The 19,045-nt window shown below is 51.3% G+C and overlaps 3 non-coding genes across 3 annotated transcripts; all 3 read left to right on the top strand.

The window, feature by feature from the left end:
• The first annotated feature begins 770 nt into the window (after nucleotides 1-770).
• TRNAK-CUU lies at nucleotides 771-843 on the top strand. The gene has a single exon. It is a non-coding gene; the product is annotated as a tRNA-Lys (tRNA).
• Nucleotides 844-3,522: 2,679 nt separating this feature from the next.
• Nucleotides 3,523-3,595, top strand: TRNAK-UUU. The gene has a single exon. It is a non-coding gene; the product is annotated as a tRNA-Lys (tRNA).
• Nucleotides 3,596-5,415: 1,820 nt separating this feature from the next.
• Nucleotides 5,416-5,489, top strand: TRNAT-UGU. The gene has a single exon. It is a non-coding gene; the product is annotated as a tRNA-Thr (tRNA).
• The last annotated feature ends 13,556 nt before the right edge of the window (nucleotides 5,490-19,045 follow it).

Genomic DNA, 19,045 nt, shown 5'->3' with positions numbered 1-19,045 from the left:
GCCAGAAAGACACCTGGCCAGGCTGCTCCCTGGCATGCCAACCCCCCACTGAAGGCCACCCACAGACCAGCATGTGGAGTGGCTGCTGATGCTCTGTGGCCAACATCAGAAGAAGGTAGGAAAGCAGGGCCAGGCCCCCTGATGGGGCCTCTGACCGTTCCCACTCAAGGTGCTGACTTTGGAAGTGGAGCCGCCCAGTTTCTTTGGCAAGTGAGGAAGGGCAAAGGCGAGACTGGAAGCACCTGGGGCTCATGCCCCAGCCTTTGTGACGCCCACCCCCCAACTCCTTCCCGGGGCTCTAGCTGCAGCCAGAGCATTGGCCTGAGCAGCGAAGAAGAGGTTCCAGCCCTGCAAGGAGCAGGACTTCCAGCACAAAGTGAGCACAACCACGATGGGACTCAAATCCTGAATCATCTGATCCACATGATGAGGGGGTCTAAGCACTTCTTTGGAAAAGCCGGACACTGTGTTTCTCAGGACATCTACTGAGGGGGCCGAGACTCTCTGGGCACAAGAAGTTGAGTTCCCAGCGACACGTGAGACTTAATTGTATGGGGCCAGGTGCAGGGCTTTGGCAGGGAGGCTCAGGCATGGGGGATTGGGGTGCAGCGGATGGACCAGCTGTCTAAGCACAGAGATTTAGTCTCCCTGAGGAGGAGGAGGAATCCTGCTGACAGGCAGTGGCTGTGCAGAAAAAGAGGGACTTTTTTTGCCTCTCTTTTGCCTCCCTGCTCACTCTTGTGGTGAACGGTGAAGGTGTTTTTCAACAAGCTCAGGTAGCTCAGTTGGTAAAGCATCAGGCTCTTAATCTGAGGGTCCAGGGTTCAAGCCCCTGTCTGGGTGCTCAGCTTTTAAGTTGCCTTGTGTGCCAGGAGCCAAACTCTGTTCACAGCCACACAGGGATTCCCAGAAGCTGTGGCCATTTCCTGGAAAGGTTCCTTTCCTTAGCAATCAGGAGAGAGGCCACATCCACAGGAGCAGGTGTAGAAAGCGCAGTCTCTGGCCCCCAGGAAGCGCTGTGGGGCCAGGTGCTGAGAAAGCCCAGAGAGGGAGCAGCAGAGATGGGGGGAAAGGAGAGAGAGAAGCAATGAGGACAGAGTGCAAGTGTAAAGGGGGCATCTGGTCTGGCTATTGTGGGGAACTTCCCTGGTTTATACACGACCCTGGTGGAATTGGCCAGCGGGAGGATCTGAGTCCCCACCCCCTTACCCAGAGGCTGCCTGACCTGGAGGACTGTTAGGATACAGAGATTCAGGCCAGTCTGCAAAGGCCTGTACTTTAAGAATTTAGGTGTATTTTTATCACTTAGCTAGTTATAAAGATATAAAAGAAAGAATAAAAAATCACTGTCTGTCTGTGTAATGGCCTTCTCTTACTGTGACAGTCTGAGGCCTGGTTCTTCGGCTAAGCAGCAAAGGCAGCCATAAGCTGGGAAGTGTATGGTCACATCCTCACATTCCCAACTAGTCACACTGAAATAAGGTGCTATTGGGCTGTTAGGAATACAATCCTGTCCTGATATTCCTATCACCTCCAGAGAAAGAGAAACTTAGTTTGGTAGCATCCTGTCTGGCAAGAACTCACTTATCAATAGACACAGCTGGAAAACCCTTATGTCTGTATAGATATAGTTGTGAAATCCTCCCTTCTGTATTGTTTTGTATGTTTATTTGCATGGTCTCTGTCTGGTTCTGTGATTGTTTCTGTCTGCTGTATAATTCATTTTGTTGGGTGTAAACCAATGAAGGTGGTGGAATATAATTGGTTAAATAACCATGTTACAGTATGTTAGGATCGGTTAGCTAAATTTCAGTAAAATGATTGGTTAAGGAATAGCTAAGCAAAACTCAGGTTTTACTATATAGTCTGCAGTCAATCAGGAAGGCGGGGGGTGGGGAGTGGAATGGGACCAGGGACTGGGGATGGGGGAATTGGGATCATGTTTTGCTACAGGGGGAAATGGGAACGGGGATGGGAACAGAAACAGGGACACAGACAAGGCTCTGTGGTGTCAGAGCTGGGAAGGGGGCACTGAGGAAGGAAACTGGAATCGTGCTTGCTGGACGTTCACCCCAATAAACATCAAATTGTTTGCGCCTTTGGACTTTGGGTATTGTTGCTCTCTGGTCATGCGAGAAGGACCAGGGAAGTAAGAGGGTGAAGGAATAAGCCCCCTAACACTGTCATTTGTTGCTCTAGGCTCCATTCACATCCCACTCCTGACACAATCACTGTCTTCTATCTGACAAAATAGCCTAATTTCAACCTCTCCTGTAACATTACACCACCAACTATTTAGCATTTGTATGAGAGAAGTTGGAGGGAATTCAAACATCTTCAAATGGCAAAACTTTTCCCCCGGCCTGGTCAGTGAATCCTATGGTGAGAAACTTTCTGTGCATTTCAGTTTCTTGTATTGTCGGCGTGGGCTGAGGTGCTGGAAGGGAAATGTCCATGGAAAACTTGGACATCACTGTTGTCCAAAAAAAGGCAGGTGTTAGACACAATCGCTTCTCGTATTCCCGTGGAATCCGAGTCTAGCTGAAGAATTTCTGTCTATCCTAGAGAGAATCATTCCATTGTAAATACAAATGCAATGAGATCTTCAGGTCGAGTCAGCGCCTTTTAAAAATATTTACTGAGCAAAAAGCCATTCTTTGCCTTGTTGATAAGGACAAGAAGCCCTCTTTTCCTTTCCATTTCAAATGCGAAATGAATGGAGATTTTCATTGAAAAACTTTTGGTTTTTAGGGGGAATTGAACCCAGGCCATGGCTGTTAAAACACCAGAACCTACTGCTTAAAGCACCAGGGAGGGCTGTTTTTTTCTGACAGCCAGTGTTGTTTTTCTCAGCCTCCTACTTCACCAATGTCAGACTCTGAGTGCAGTTAAGCTCTGGAATAGGCTCCCAAAGGCGTCTGTGGTGTCTCTGTCCTCAGAGGTTTTTAAGAACAGGTTGAACAAACCTCTGTCGAGGATACTCTGCATATACTTGGTCCCATAGACAACCTGCTCTGGCTCTATCTGCTACCTTCATCATGTTTGGATGTAAAGGTGGGAAATGATGGGGAAATTGGCCCCTCTTTCAAGTTTAAATATTGTAACTTCCACATCTAGACCAGGGTGGCCAACCTGAGCCAACGTAACTGCCAAACGTGCACCTTTGTATGCAACTGCTAAGTCAGTTGTGAACCTTGCTACCATTATCATTATCCCTTTGAAAGAATGATGGAGATGGACACTTGGCTGTATATCCCAGTGTGCCCTGGACGTCTACAGGCTGCATTAGCCAATCCAACCATTTGGCACTTGCAGATGGGCACCTCTGTATTGTGCCTGAGTCTTGTACAGCTATGAAAGGCTGGTAGATGCCGATATTTTCCCATCTTTTTAACCAGCACTAATACCCAGCCAGGCCAGGGCTGGGAAGAGAGAGAGAGCAGCAGGTTTCCCCTATTGTGGCTGTCTCGCTTTTTCTTATCTAGCTTCACCTCTGCACCAACTTGCACTTTTTGTATGTGAGCCTGGCTAGCTCAGTTGGCAGAGCATCAGACTTTTAATCTGAGGGTCCAGAGTTCAAGTCCCTGGTCAGGTGATAAACTTCTCACTGTGACTATAAAAATCTGTCTTTCTGGAGTCTTCTTTGGTGTTACTCTTTCTCTCCAGGATTTTGCCTTTCCTAAGAAGGACCTTTCTGTGGGGGGGAATGAAGGAGCAACTCCTTGACATCCCCTTGGTCCTTGCAGGCTGGAGGAATAAAGGCCTCTGGGCATATAGCATGTTCCTCCCCTGCAGACACAAACACACAGAATATTCATAAGGAATTAGAATTAGAATCCACCACATTCCTTGGGAGCTTGTTCCTGTCATGAATCATCCTCGCTGTTGAATATTTGTGCCTTAGTTGTAATATGAATTTGTCTCTTTTCACCTTCCAGCCATTGGGTCCTGTTATGCCTTTCTCTGCTCGATTAAAGAGCCCTTTCATACCCAATCTTTTCTCTCCATTAAGGCCCTTCAACACTTCAGTGAAATCACCTTTCAATCTTCTTTTGATAAGCTAAACAGGTTGAGCTCGTTCAATAGCAAAGAGCCACCAAATGTTCTGAGGGCTGGAGAAAAATGTCTTCTAGGGAAAGTGGTGGATTCTCCATCTCTTGATATCATTTAATGAAGACTAGATGCCTTTCTGGAATGTGTTTGCCCAAAAGTAGCTATTGTGTCATACAGGAGGCCTGTAATATGCAGGGGGTCAGATTAGATGCTCTTATGGTCTCTTCTGGCCATAAAGTCGACAAGTTTCTGAAAAACTGAGTGTAGCATTGGGAACAGCGTCTGATGTTTTCTTGTCTAGCCGGCCTGCTGCCTAGAACGAATGCTCCTTGAGTGGGGTGATCCACAGGGAGTAGCTCAAACCTCCGCAGTGCCTGGCCAGGGGCAGGACATTAGCACAGCAAGGGAGTGGTGAGGCAGTGACATCACAAAGGCCTTTTGCAGGACCTCAGACTATTGGTCACAGGTGGTGGGGAGGTGGTGACCTCACAGAGAGATGCTGACATCAGCCAGGCAGGACAGGGGCGAGGGGCCAGGGAAACCTCAGAGACCCCTGTGGGTTTGCTGCAGCAAGTCTCCTTCTCCAGGTCTCTCTTTGAGGACAGAGAGAGTATTCAGTTTCATGGACGTGAGCGCCAGGAGGAACCTCTTTTGAGTTTTCTCCTTCCCTTTTAGTGATTTTACTAGAAAACAGACATCCCTGTTTAGAAGGTAAGAGCCTCCTCGAGGGAAGGGGTGTCATGGGGGTGTCACATTCAGATGCCGGTGCCCCCCATGTAAGGAAGTTCCCACCACCCTGCTCTGTGTTCGCAGGGCGGGAGAGAGCAGCATCCACAGCAGTGATTTGCTCCTGGCTGCCGGAGAAGAGCAGCAGGCTCAGCTGTCAGAACTTCCCAGAGCGATGAAAGGGGAGGGGCCCATGGCTCTGTAGCAGGAATGCAGGGCAGGCGAGTTCACAGCAGGCATTGTGGGATACTGGGGAAGGCCAGTTATGGTGATATAATGAACAGCAGCGTTTACTCTGTTACTTTAAGTTTGCTGCAAAAAGCTCTAGGCCTCTCATTGAAGTCGTTTTATTTTGTCAGCAAAACAGGGCAGTTTTGTCGCCAGACATGGCATTGCAGTGTGTACACCAGCCACAAGCTACCAACCGAGGGAGCATAGTATGTTTTTCACACACCTGAGCAATATAATTCTGCTGAAACAACTTTGTAGTGCAGACCTGGCCAAAGATTCACTCACACACCGCTTGCAAGGAAAACCTCACCTGCTGCTCTGCTTTGCAGAATCCAAACTTCTCAGGCCCTGGTGGCGATGGCAGGGAGTCAGGTGTGGGCAGACAGTGTGTTATAGGTACCCACTGGCACCATGGCTTAGCTGGCTAAAGCATCTGTTTTGTAAACAGGAGATCCTGGGTTCAACTCCCAGTGGTGCCTTGTTGACTGGTTGTTGGGGCACCTGGTATTGGCTACTGTCAGAAGACAAGATTCAGAGCTAGATGGGCCTTTGGTCTGGCCCAGTGTGGTTTTTCTTATGGTTTAAATAACACTCACAGGCACTGATAACAGAGTTACTGAACGTTTGGGAGTTAAGAGCTGATAGGTCAGTGGTCCAGTCCCCACACAGCTGACCCCCTTCCTCTGGGACAGGGGCAGGTCTGAGCTCTCACCCAAATGGTCATTGTGGCTGCCAGAATCTGTGAGCAGCTTGTTTAGTTTACGGACAGGTTGAGTCCTGCTTTGTGCACCGTGTGTGAGAATGAAAATCCTAAACCGCCCTTTGAAATGACGAATGCAGCAGGATGTGTTATTGTCCCTGCCCCAAAGCAGACAGTTATGCCCATAGTGCAAATTATTTCTAAATTCTTCTTATTATCATCAGTGTATTATTTTCTCTGCTGTCTAGACATTGACTATATCTTGACCAAGAAATTTAGATCTTAATAAAATAATTGACTATCCCTGGTTAAGGCAATGGACTTGATACCCACTGGGGTGTCCCTACACAGGTTCAAGTACTAACAACAGTGGCTGCCTTTAGCCATAGATTTTAATCAGGGCAATAAATTGATACGAACTCCTGTAAAATCATTTTCCAGCCCGACTCCTTCACCCACATTCGTTAGGGCATTGGGCCACCATGTGAACATTTCATTTTCCTCCTCAATTTCACACAGAGACACAATTTCCTTTGCACAGATCCATGAACAGCAAAACCTCCCTGTGTCTCTGGTCTGAGCCAGGGCATTCGATTCCATTGAAACCTTCTCTCCTGCAATGGCGATGGTCAGACAGAGGGGACGTCTTCACCTCTGACAGTGAGATATTGGCTCAGCTCTTTATGCTGCTGCTGTTAGTCCATGAAACATGAGGGATGGAATGCAAGGCTGAGTTCAACCCCCTGAAACATTTCAGTGCCCCAGAGAAATCCTGACCCCGGCTGTTGGAATCATATGGTGGAGATTCGAATAGGAAAGGGACTGTCTGAATTGTCAGTGTGGGGAATGAACAACAACCTATAGCAATGTCATTAAACACAAACACACTCTCATCATGCTCCAGCTGGAAGGGAAATGGGCAGGAACTCTTGCTGTTCAGCCATGGACACACTTACACTAATGCAGCCGTGAGTGTGCTGGGGGAGCTGGTCTGAGCAATTTGAAGTGACAATTCTGTGAGAACAGAATCATGGTGTAGTGAAGTAACTGTACATTAAGTACTTGTGGCTGAGTGGCTAAGATGATAGACTAGAAATCCATTGGGGTCTCCCCACACAGGTTTGAATGCTGCCAACTATGGAGGCATTAGTATGTTGCTAGTGTCTGAGTGTCCACAGAGCCAGATCTGGTCTCACCATGAGGCTAGCTATACTAAAAATGCTGCTGTGACACTGCTTTAGCACTGTGGAGTAGCCAGCTGCTACAGTAACTGGAGGGGTTTTCCATCCCTGTAATAGCTACATTGACAGAACAATCTTTCCTTTCATTTAGCACTATCTAACCACGGCTTAGGTCAGCTTAATTATAGTGGTTTTGGGGTTTTTCACACCCTGAAAGACCATCATGCTCTACCAACTGAGCTAGCTAGATTTAAAGTCAGTCAACTGCCCAGTCGCAGTGTAGAAGGAGCCTGAGGGTGTTTATTTGTGAGCTGAGGTTCCCTGTCCGACATTTGCCTTTTTTCCTGGTTTGTTATGTGTCCAGCAAGCAAACCAGAGCTGTTACAAGGCTGGTTAGATGCTGCTTTCTAGACCAGAGAGCTGGGTTTGATTTAGCATGCTGTCGCCATCAGCTGGTCAGAGTAACCAGGGTGGGAGGGTGGAATTTAGGATTCTCCCACCAAGGGGAGGTGCTGTTGGACTCATCTAGTGGGGGAGAGTCTGAGCCTGAGTTCCCCACATGCCACACACACATTTTCACAGGGAATCAGGTCCCCTGTGGAAAAACTCAAAAGAAGCCCAGGCCCAGGAGTGTCAGAGAAGGGAATCACTGTTTGCCTTAAGAGGTGGGTGAGGGAAACCTGCAGGTCCTTAGATCCCTCCAGCGCCTGATAGAACCATTTGTGGGGAAGGTCTGGGGAAGCCGAGGAGGACAAGGAGACGGGAAAAGGGCTTGCAGCTGTTGTGCAATCCCCATGCTCCCAGCAGAAGGGTCCGGGGGGGCTCAGCACTCAGAACTCACAAGATGGCAAAGCTCAGAGCCCCATTACACGGAGTCAGAATGTGATCAGCTCACACCCAGGGGGAGAAACACTCCTCCCATGGTCTCTATGCCAGAGCTCCTATCAGCTCAGTCCTTCCCGCAAGAGCGGGCTGCTGAGAGGGTTGCAATGGGGTAAATGAAGGCAGAGGAGGATTGTTCCTCATGGGGTTTTTTTTGTGTGTCTCTGTGATCCTGCTGGAGGAAGCATCATTTGAGTTTGTTTCAGTGACTTGGGTTGGGCTGAGGTTGTGACCCTGAGCACAGGGGTTCCTGCACTCTCTGCTCCTAGCCCCTCAGGGAGTGGACAGTGGAGCAATTTCAGAAAGTGGCTAGAAAGTAGCCTAAGAAAGTGTAGCATAAGTGAGAAGAAAAGCAATATCCTCACCTTCCTGGTGGTCTAGTGCTTAGGATTTGGTACTTTCATTGCTAAGGCCTGGGTTCAATTCCCAGTCAAGGAAAAGTGACTTTAAACCAAGCAAGCTTTGTTTTTTCTTCGCTTGCAATGTAAATAAATCCATGTTATTTTCCTGATTTCCCCCATCTTCCCAGTGTCTCCATGGCAGGGCTGGCTCCAGGCAGCAGCGCAGCAAGCAGGTGCCTAGGGCGGCCAATGGAAAGAGGAGGCTTCAGCGGCAATTCGGCCCTCTCAGTCACTCTCAGAGGGAAGGACTTGCCGCCAAAACTGGCAGCGGTAGAGCTGCCATTGATTGCAGCTTTTTTATTTTATTTTTCTGCTTGGGGTGGCGAAAACACTGGAACTGGCCCTGCTCCATGAAAGACAATTTGTTAAATCCCAGATGAGTGGAATTATATCAGTTCTCAGCCTGAGTCCTTAGGTCTTAATCCTGAGGATATTGTCCCACCATGGGGCCATTTCCCGCCTCTCTTTCCTAGGGAAGCACAATTTTCCTTGCACAGATGCAGGAACAGCAAGATCTTTCTCTGTCCCTTGTGCAAAGCAGGGGGCCAAATTCCCTGGAAACAATGGATGAGTTGGGGGCCCTGGGCACATCCAGCCCTGGCCGTGAGATGTTCCCTCCCCTCTTTCTTTATGTCCCTGTTGTTATTTCATGGATTGTCTGGGATGGGGAAAAAGCTGAGTTCACTCCAGGTGGAGGGGAAAAAGGACCCTGAAAATCTCAGGCCCCAACCCCTGCTACCAGGATCACCGAGGTGCTGGGGATTTGAGCAGGAAAGGGACGGTGTGAATTGTCAAGGTGGGGAATGAATAACAATCTACAGCTAGATCCACCTCATTAACCACCGACACAGGCTACTCCTGCTGCAGATAGAAGGGAAACTGGGAATAATTATTTGCTGTTCAGCCATGGAAACAGTGACCCAATTACACCGCAGTGAATGTGCTGGGGAAAGCTGGACTTCACAGGCAGGTGGCAATAGCAGATCCTAGAAACACCTGGAGCTTCCCACACCACTGCTGCCACCAGGGTCAGATGTTGAGTGACTCACAGCGCCCCTCCCCTCCCATTACCTTCCAGCAGGTAGTGGCAGCACCCCTCACCCAATGCAGGGGAGAGGCCTGATTGTATCTCTGCACCCTGAGTCCAGGGCACCCACTCTCTCTGCCCCTCACATCAAATCTGGCCCTGCTGAAAAGTGACCCCTAAGACCCAGCAATCTCCAGGACAGCAGGTTTGCCCTCAGAGCAGGGAATGTGTCCCCCCTGCTGCTCTTAGGCCACTGGATGCTCTGGAAACAAGAGGGCTCTGAGTGTAACCCAGGGGTCAGCAACCTTTCAGAAGTGCTGTGCCGAGTCTTCATTTATTCACTCCAATTCAAGGTTCCGCATGCCAGTCATACATTTTAATGTTTTTAGAAGGTCTCTTTCTATAAGTCTATAATATATAACCAACTATTGTTGTATGTAAAGTAAATAAGGTTTTTTAAAATGTTTCGGAAGATTCATTTAAAATTAAATTAAAATGCAGAGCCCCCAAGACTGGTGGCCAGGACCTGGGCAGTGTTAGTGCCACTGAAAATCAGCTCATGTGCCATAGGTTGTCTACCCCTGGTGTAACCCATAGCAAGCAAAGACTATCTGGGGATGTAGCTCAGTGGTAGAGCACATGCTTTGCATGTATGAGGTCCTGGGTTCAATCTCCAGGTTCCTATTTCACCCTGCTGCTTTGCTCATGCCCAGAGGGGATGTGGCCCAGCAATCTCCCTGCAGGAGTTTCAATCCTGCTCAGTGAGGGGCAAGTGCCAATTGCATGGAAGGTCGGGGGCGGTTTCTGCTCCTAAGTCACCTCGGTACATGTAAGATTCCCACCCGCTGTGCTGCTTGGGACAATGGTAGATGAGAAGGGTGAATCCTCCAGCACTGGAGGGAAAGGTCCCATCTGCACAGACTGAGAGGCCAGGAAACAGAGGGGCAGTCAGTGCTCAGAGAGGAGGGAGGTCAGTGATGTACACCCAGCAGGGGACACTGTCTTTTTGAGGCGAGTGCAGCTTGCTTGGGATGGTGCTGACGATGGATAGAAAAAAGGCTGGAGTCAATGACTGATGAGACCACAGAAGGGGAAGGGGAATGGCAGCCCCACAGAAGGTCCTGGGTGCTCAGATGCCCCAGTTATTGCACCCTGGCTTGTCACAGAGAGAGAAAAGACACAGAGGGACCCAGCCCCCCTGCAGTGATCCCATGGACAAGAACCTGGCTGGGAGTGGGGTGAAGGTTCCCTCTGGGCAAAGGGGAGCTGAAATCCCTCAGTGTCCTGGAATTTAAGCAATGGAAGCTTCAAACCCTGCAGGGGTGTGGGCTGAGGTGCATCAGCAGAAGGTTGGGCTGGACTGGGGCGGCAGGTTTGTACAATTTTTGGTGGTGCCCAGAATGGGACCAAGTCCTGCCCCACCCCACCCCACCCCCACACAGGACCAGCTTTAGGCCGATTCTCCTGATTCCCCTGAATTGGGCCCCACCCCTAAGAGGGCCCCATGCCCAAGCCCTGGTACTGCGTACTGGCAAGAGCTGGTGCGCTGTACCAGGGTGGCCCGGCTTCCCCAGGGGGCAATTTAAAGGGCCTGGGGCTCCCAGCAGGGGCTGGGATAGGGCTGGGGTAGGGCTGCGGGGCGCTGGGGGCTATTTAAAAAGTCCAGGGTTCCCATTGCTTCTACCGCCCCGGCCCTTTAAATAGCCCCCAGAGCCCCGGGCTGCTGCTGCTACCCCGGTGCTGAGAGGGGAGGGGGCACTTACCGTACAGGGTGGGCTGTACCCCTTGTACCCACACCCCCTGCCCTGCCTCCAGCCCCTCACCCCCTGCCCTGCCTGCACCAGCCCCTGCCTCCAGCCAGCCCTACACCTCCTGCCCGCAGCCAGCCCATCTCCAGCCAGCCCTGCACCCCCTGCCCGCAGCCAGCCCCTCACCCCCTGCCCTGCCTGCACCAGCCCCTGCCTCCAGCCAGCCCTACACCTCCTGCCCGCAGCCAGCCCATCTCCAGCCAGCCCTGCACCCCCTGCCCGCAGCCAGCCCCTCACCCCCTGCCCTGCCTGCACCAGCCCCTGCCTCCAGCCAGCCCCTCACCCCCTGCCCACAGCCAGCCCATCTCCAGCCAGCCCTGCACCCCCTGCCCTGCCTGCACCAGCCCCTCACCCGCTGCCCGCACCAGCCCCTGCCTCCAGCCGGCCCCACACCCCTGCCCTGCCTGCACCAACCCCTGCCTCCAGCCAGCCCCACACCCCCCTGCCCACAGCCAGCCCCTGCTGCACACCCTGCCTGCACCAGCCCTGCACCCTGTCTCCAGCCAACCCCTGTCGTACCCCCTGCGCCCCTGCCTGAAGCCAGCCAGCTCCCCACACCCCCCCTGCCCGCACCAGCCCTACACCACCGGCCCTGCACCTCCTGCCCTGCCTGCAGCCAGCCCCGCACCTCCTGCCCTGTCTCCAGCCAACCCCTGCTGCACCCTCCTGCCTGAAGCCAGCCAGTCCCGCACACCCCGTCTCCAGCCAGCCCTGAACCCCTTGCCCTGCCTGCAGCCAGACCCTACCTCCAGTCAGCCCCTGCCCTGCCTCCAGCCAGCCCCATGTCCACTGGTGCTCTGCAGTTCCCAGGGCAGTAACCCTGCTCACCTGTTTCAATGAGGGGGGCAGGGAGCAGCTGGAACCCACACATGTGCACACCGTAGGGTGACCAGACAGCAAGTGTGAAAAATCGGGACGGGGGTGGGGGTTATTAGGATCCTATATAAGAAAAAGTCCCAAAAATTGGGACTGTCCCTATAAAATCAGGACATCTGGTCACCCTAGTACACCCCCAGGGAGTGGCAGGGACCCACACATGTAAAACGGAATTCGTTTCTAGTTCAGGCCCATCTTTTTAAAAAAGAACTTTAGGTAGGGTTAACATACACCCGTATTTTCCTGGACATGTCAGGCTTTTTGGTTCTTAAATCACTGTCTGGGAGGAATTTTTAAAATTTAAAAATTTAAAAATTCCTCCTGGGAAAATACGGACGCATGGTAACGCTATTGGTACAAAAAATACATACTGTGGCACATCCCTTAAATCAGAACTTTTTATAGGGAACCGGTTCCTAAGGAATGAAAGTCTTTTTTATATATACATATATATATATCTATATAAATTTTAAGTTATCCCTGCCGGGGCCCGGCTGAAAATGACTGCCCAGAGTTCGAGAACTGTCCCTGTTCTCATTGGACAGATGGGGAGAAGCCTGAAGTACAAAGAAGGGACGTGACCTTCCCAAGGGCCTACACAGCAAGGTGGTGGCAGAGCCAGAAAGAGAAGCCAACAGTCCTGACTCCTGTTCTAATGGACCAAAAAAACCCAGAGAAAGGGCTAGAGCCCAGGAATCGAGATGGTGGGGAAATTTAATTGAAACCATTTCTGTCAGAAAATCCCCTTCAGACTAAACCAGTTTGTTTCTCAAATCAAAACAAGTGGGATGAAAGTTCTTTGCACAAATATTTTGTTGCAAAACAAAAGCATCTCCTGTTTGTCACAGTGTGTTAAATTGTCTCATCGCACACAAAGAGGAGACACTTAGATCTCCAACATTAGATAAGATGCTTCAGTCTGAGCTAAGTAGTTGCTACTCTTAACAATTTCAAAATAAAAAAATACAAATCAAATAGACTATTTCAGCTATTCTATTATGTCATAATCTGCTCTGAGTAAATGTGATAGGACACCGCATATTACACACTACTCCTAGTGACACTCGCCAATGGATCCCCACCCACCATGAGGTAGGTAGGAGCGGATCATTATTATCCCTACTTGAAAGAGGGAGAAGCTAAGGCTGAGAAAGGAGAATTGACTTGTCTTAGGTCACACAGCCAGCCAGTGGCAGAGTTGGGAATAGGACCCAAGAGCCCTGATTTTTAAACTAACCATCGGATCTTGAATTTCAGACACTGAATGACCTGAATAAAGTGCTCTCAGATGAGCTCCAGACCAACAACAGTGCACAATAAATATTCAGCAAGTATTTGAGGAGAACTGCAATGTTAGAGAGAATCATGAACTGCTCAGAGACCATTAATGCAGAGGAGCAGCAAAATTCATCAAACATATAACAGGTTCTGACTTATTTCCTTGGGCTTAAAAGAGAACAACAAGGACCTGAGTCTCCTCCCTGTCAATAACCCCCTGCTCAGCCAATCAGGGTAGAGACTGAGGACGGCAGGCTGAGGGCTCTCGCCCAAAGGATGGCCCAGGTCACCGGTGGGGATCACTGCCTGAGCACTATTTCAGCCCCACATTTTTGGGTGGACATCCCACAGTGGGAGCTGCAGAGCACTCACCTGAGACACATACACACACCCCTCCTGGTGTTGGGAGGGGAACAGGAGAAAGGACAAAAGAAGCAAGAGACAAAGAGAAAGGAGGGAGAGACGGATGGAGGAAAAGGTGAAACCAAAAGGACAAACCCTAATGACCCCAGTGATTCTAAGGGACAAAATCCCAGGTGCGCAATAAAATTCTGCCTCCTTAAGCTCATGTTTTCCATGCCTAGAATTCAATGGTCACCAGATGGATCAGACTGAACAGGTTTCAAACCTCGAGGAGGCTCTTACCTTCTAAACAGGGACGGCTGGTCTCTAGTAAACTCACTAAAAGGGAGGGAGAAAACTCGAAAGAGGTTCCTCCTGGTGCCCACGTACGTGAACCCGAATACTCTCTCAGTCCTCAAAGAGAGACCTGGAGAAGGAGACTTGCTGAAGCAAAGCCACAGGGGTCTCTGAGGTTTCCCTGACCCCTCGCCCCTGTCCTGCCTGCCTGATGTCAGCATCTCTCTGTGAGGTCACCACCTCCCCACCACCTTTGACCAATAGTCTGAGGTTCTGCAAAAGGCCTTTGTGATGTCACTGCCACACCCCTCCCTTGCTGTGCTAATGTCCTGCCCCTGCCCAGGCACTGTGGAGGTTTGAGCTTCTCCCTGTGGATCACCCCACTCAAGGAGCGTTCGTTCTAGGAAGCAAGCCGGCTAGACAGGAAAACATCAGACGCTGCTCCCAATGCTACACTCAGTTTTTCAGAAATTAGTCGACTTTATGGCCAGAAGAGACCATTAGAGCATCTAATCTGACCCCCTGCATATCACAGGCCTCCTGTATGACACCAGAGCTACTTTTGGGGCAAACACATTCCAGAAAAGCATCTAGTCTCCATTAGATGACATCAGGAGATGGTGAATCCATCAATTTCCGTGGTAGCTTCTTCCTGTGGTGAATCATCCTCACTGTTGAATATTTGTGTCTTATTTCTAATATGAATTTGTCTCTTTTCACCTTCCAGCCACTGGGTCTTGTTATGCCTTTCTCTGCTCGATTAAAGAGTCCTTTCATACCCAATCTTTTCTCTCCATTAAGGCCCTTCAACACTTCAATGAAGTCACATTTCATCTTCTTTTGATAAGCTAAACAGGTTGAGCTCGTTCAATAGCTCACTAGAAGGCATTTTTCTCCAGCCCTCAGAACATTTATTGGCTCTTTGGTCATCAGACTCCTGAACTGCAGCTGGATGTGGCTCTTGTTCTTCTGCACAGCATAGCTCCTGGAGAGAGGGATCTGCAAATGTACATTCGTATGATACCTTTGTTTAATTGATGAAAACATAAACTAGACACTTAGAGGATTGGAACTGATTTCAGCTGATGGACAGCTTTGCTAGGTTTTTGTGCATTTGGACAGCGAAATGTTGAGTGTTTACATTGATATCAAGCACCCCCGTATAGAGGAGCCCCTGAACATAATGGAGAATGGAAATGAAAATGTTTTCCCTTTTTAAAAAAAAGAAAGAAGGTTATAAGAGAACACTGGGGTTTGAACTGAGGACTACTTGAACTGCAGTCAAGCACTCTCCCACTGAGCAATAGCCCCATGACACTAAGAGTGTGGAATCGTGATGTCCAGGACTTTGAAGGACAAACCCAGATTCATCGAGCTCCTTTGCCATTCCCAGACCACAGGTGGTTTTAAAAATGGGGTTTGATTAAACTTCTTAAATGTGGCAAACACCACAGCTTGCACACCCACCGATATAGCTTCTCCCACTGACATAGCTGCCACCTCGTGGGGAGTGGATTAACTACACCCACAGGAAAACTCTCTCCCCTCAGCATAGAGCAGTGGTTCCCAAACTGTGAGTCAGGACCCCAAAGTGGGATGTGACCCTGATTTAACGGGGTTGCCAGGGCTGGCATTAGACTTGTTGGTGCCTGGAGCTGAAGCCAAAAGTCTGAGCCCCACCACCCAGGGCTGAATCCCTCAAGCTCTGGTTTTGCCCTCTCCTAACTGGGGCAGGGCTCAGGCTTTGTCTCCCCTGCCTCTGCTCAGGGGCTTGGTCCCTCTTTCCAGGGCCATGTAGTAAGTTTTTTGGCAGAAGGGGTTGCAGTGAAAGGAAGTTTGAGAAACGCTGGCATAGAGCCTCTGAATATGTGTAGACTTGGGTCCCTGGGGCACATCAGACACTGAAAGTGCAGCCATGGAGACACCACACACCAGCCTGGCCTAGCAGGCAAGAATCAAACCTCCACAGAAAGACGCCCGTTGCTTTCTAACCCATCTCCCTCAGCCACCACCACTTAACAAAGGGGCTTTTCTACACGATGGTTCTGGTCTCACTGAAGGGTCATTTCCAGTTGTTTGCTCAGACCAGCATTAGGGGAAATGGTGCCCTGGGCAAAGCTTGTACTTTGGCACTTCCCCATTGCCCCTGGACGATCTCCACTCCCCCTTTACCGCTAGCTCCTGCACTCCCAACCCTTGCACCTCCTTCACCCCTAACTCCTGCCCCCTCCTGTGCCCCCTTTGCCCTTAACTCCCTGGGCCACCAGCCATTGCCCCTCTCCTGCAGCCCCTTCACATGGCTCCAGTGCTGGGGGCCCCGCACTTGTTCTCCCTTTCCCTGGGCTTTGGCATCACTAGCCCCTGATTAGCGAGTAGGGTTCAGTGGCTCCCAAAATGTGGGGCATGACTCCTAGGGAGACACAGAGGAACATTTATGGAGTCAATGAAATCAGTTGAGCTTCTTCAGTCTCTCGCTGGAGACATTTCCCTTGTTTTTAAAGGCAAAAATCCGGATCTTTCCAACGGGAGCTGCTGCTTCAATGTTCAGTTTGGGGAGGGATTTGGCTGCACTCAGAGATCTGCCCGCGGGTTACAATCTGCGATCCGAAGGGCCGAACGCAAACAGCGTTTAGATGGGACCGTTAGTGCCGCCCCCATGTGGCCAAAGTTCAGAACTGACCAGCAGAGTTTACAGCTGGAGCCTGGGACGCTCCTGAGCAAACTGGGCCCAAAGCCTCTCGCGTGGGACCCTCGCTGTGCGGTAGGAGGCGGAGGGAAGCTGATTGTCAGGGCTCAGGGCTGCACCCTGCCATGCTGAGCTGGTGTCTGTGCTAAGCTCGGCATCAATCAGGTGATTCTGGGCAGTTCGGGGTCCCCGGGCTCCCACAGGAGGGTGAAGCAAGTCACCCCTGGAGCAGGTAAAAGCTGCAGGGTGACAGTGGGGTTGCTGCTCCTGTGAACAGCTGCTGTAGCACCGCCTGGGCAGGACAGGGAGAGCCAGTTATACCCCCCCCCCAGCCTGTATCGGGGGATGGGAGCACTCACACCCTGGGGACCCACCCACCAGAGATCTACTGGGGGGGAGAGTGGCACCCACACACCCAGGATGTTGTGGGGGGGGACAAGGGCATCCACACTCCGGGATCCTCTGCAGAGGGACGGACACCCACACAGCCAGGATTCTGTATGGAGGGCAGAGGTACCCGGACACCTGGGTGGGGGAAGGGGGCACCGAAACAGCCGGGATCTTACCTGGCAGGACAGCGGCACCTGCAGCTCGACATGAGACGGGGGCGGGGGAAGCAGGAGCATTTCCCAGTTCCAGGCTGTCCCCGTCTGGCCAAGGCACAGAGCTCACAAGCAGAGTTTAAAGCTCCAGCTGCCAGGCCACAAAACAAGCCGGGCTCTGTGGGTGGTGCCTGTCATCCCAGCTCCTGGGGAGGCTGAGGCCGGCGGATCGCTTGAGCTCAGGAGTTCTGGGCTGTAAGGGGCTGTGCTGATCAGGTGTCTGCACTAAGTTCAGCATCAATATGGTGATCCCGGGGAAGCTTGGGGTCCCCAGGTTGCCTAAAGAGGGGTGAACCGGCCCAGGTCAGAAATGGAGCAGGTCAAAACTCCTGTGCTGATCAGTAGTGGGATCGCACCTGTGAATAGCCCCTGCAGCGTAGCCTGGGCAAGACAGTGAGACACGGTCTCTTTTTACAGGTTTCAGAGTAGCAGCCGTGTTAGTCTGTATCCGCAAAAAGAACAGGAGTACTTGTGGCACCTTTAGACTAACAAATTTATTTTAGCATGAGCTTTCGTGAGCTGCAGCTCACTTCTTCGGATGCATAGACACCACTACCCCGCAGAGCCTGGCTGGGGGGATGGGAGCACCCACAGGATGGGGATTCTGACTTGCGGGGAGGGACGCCCCCTGCAACACAGATCTTGAAAATAGAAACAGCGACACCCACACACCACAGATCCTGGATGGGGTCAGGGGAACCACACACGGGAGCTAGTTCATGGGGTGGGGGACACACCCTTATGCTCCGTTGCACCATTCTTAATGAGAAGAACGGGGGCATCCACACAACACGGATCCTTAACGGGCGGGGGGTCACCCACACACTCCACTATTAACCAGGAGGGACAAGGGCACCAGACACCCCCAGTAACATGGGGAACACCGACATCCACCAGATCCCTCATGGGGAGTAAGACAGAGGGAATTGTAATGGGGCCCGGCGCACCCACGCACCGGGGATTGTTAAGGGTTGAAGGGACAGGGACACCCACACACACTGAGATCATGGCCTTGAAGGAACGTAAACCCTCCACAGAAGGACCTGGTCTGTTCCATGATGACAGCCCAGCCTGGGTGAGTCAAAGTCTCTTTTTATACAGGCACGCCCCAGAGATCCTGACTAGGGGAGAGAGACACCCACCCCCCAGAGATCCTTAATGGTCTAGGGTGCACCCACACACCAGGGATTCTTATGGGTGGGAGGAATGGAGACAGCCAGACACACTGAGATCACTTCCTCCCAGGAGCCTGGGCCAGACAGGGAGACACAATTCCCCTTTACAGATCTGCCAGACAACCTTCCTCCCACTCCCTCCACACAATGTTCTTATCTGGAGGTGAAGCCAGGGAAATCACATGGAGGATTCTTATCTGGAGAACTGGGGGTACCCACTTACCACCAGAGATTCTTAAGGGCAGGAGGAACAGGGACTCCCACCTCTGCAGCATGGGGGTGGGTCGCCTGCTGGGATCATCTGGGCATATTTCACCTCGTCAGCTCCCTGCCATTGCCTTGGGGGGCCCTGGTTCACTGCCTCTGGCACCCAGTTTAGCTTCCTTCCTGAGGGCTGAAACGCTTTGATCTGTCTAAGGTCTGTGGGATCAATACGTGTCATGGTGTAATTCTGTGTTATTCGGGGCTCAGACTAGCTGAGCTAATGGCCCCTTCTGCCCTTAAACACCATGAAAACATTTCCCTGGTTTCTCCTTGCGCCTGACAGACACCACGGTGAGGGGCCCAATAGAAGATCCTGGACACAGCGCTCTGGCTCTTACTTTACTTGGCGACGTCAGCGCTTTCCTAGCAAAGCTGCTGCTAAAGTTCCTGGATTTGGGGAACTGTTCGGCTCCGATTCAGAGATCTACCTGCGGGGTGTGAACCTGCCACGAGGAGCGGGAAACGCAACCAGCAACGGGAGGCGTTGGCTGAGCTCCAGGCTGCCCCCGTGTGGCC

The sequence above is a fragment of the Mauremys mutica genome, unplaced genomic scaffold, assembly GCF_020497125.1.
Source record: "Mauremys mutica isolate MM-2020 ecotype Southern unplaced genomic scaffold, ASM2049712v1 001601F_np12_obj, whole genome shotgun sequence".
Taxonomy (NCBI): domain Eukaryota; kingdom Metazoa; phylum Chordata; order Testudines; family Geoemydidae; genus Mauremys; species Mauremys mutica.
Note: the sequence above shows the minus strand (reverse complement) of the source record. Positions and strands in the feature narration are given on the sequence as shown.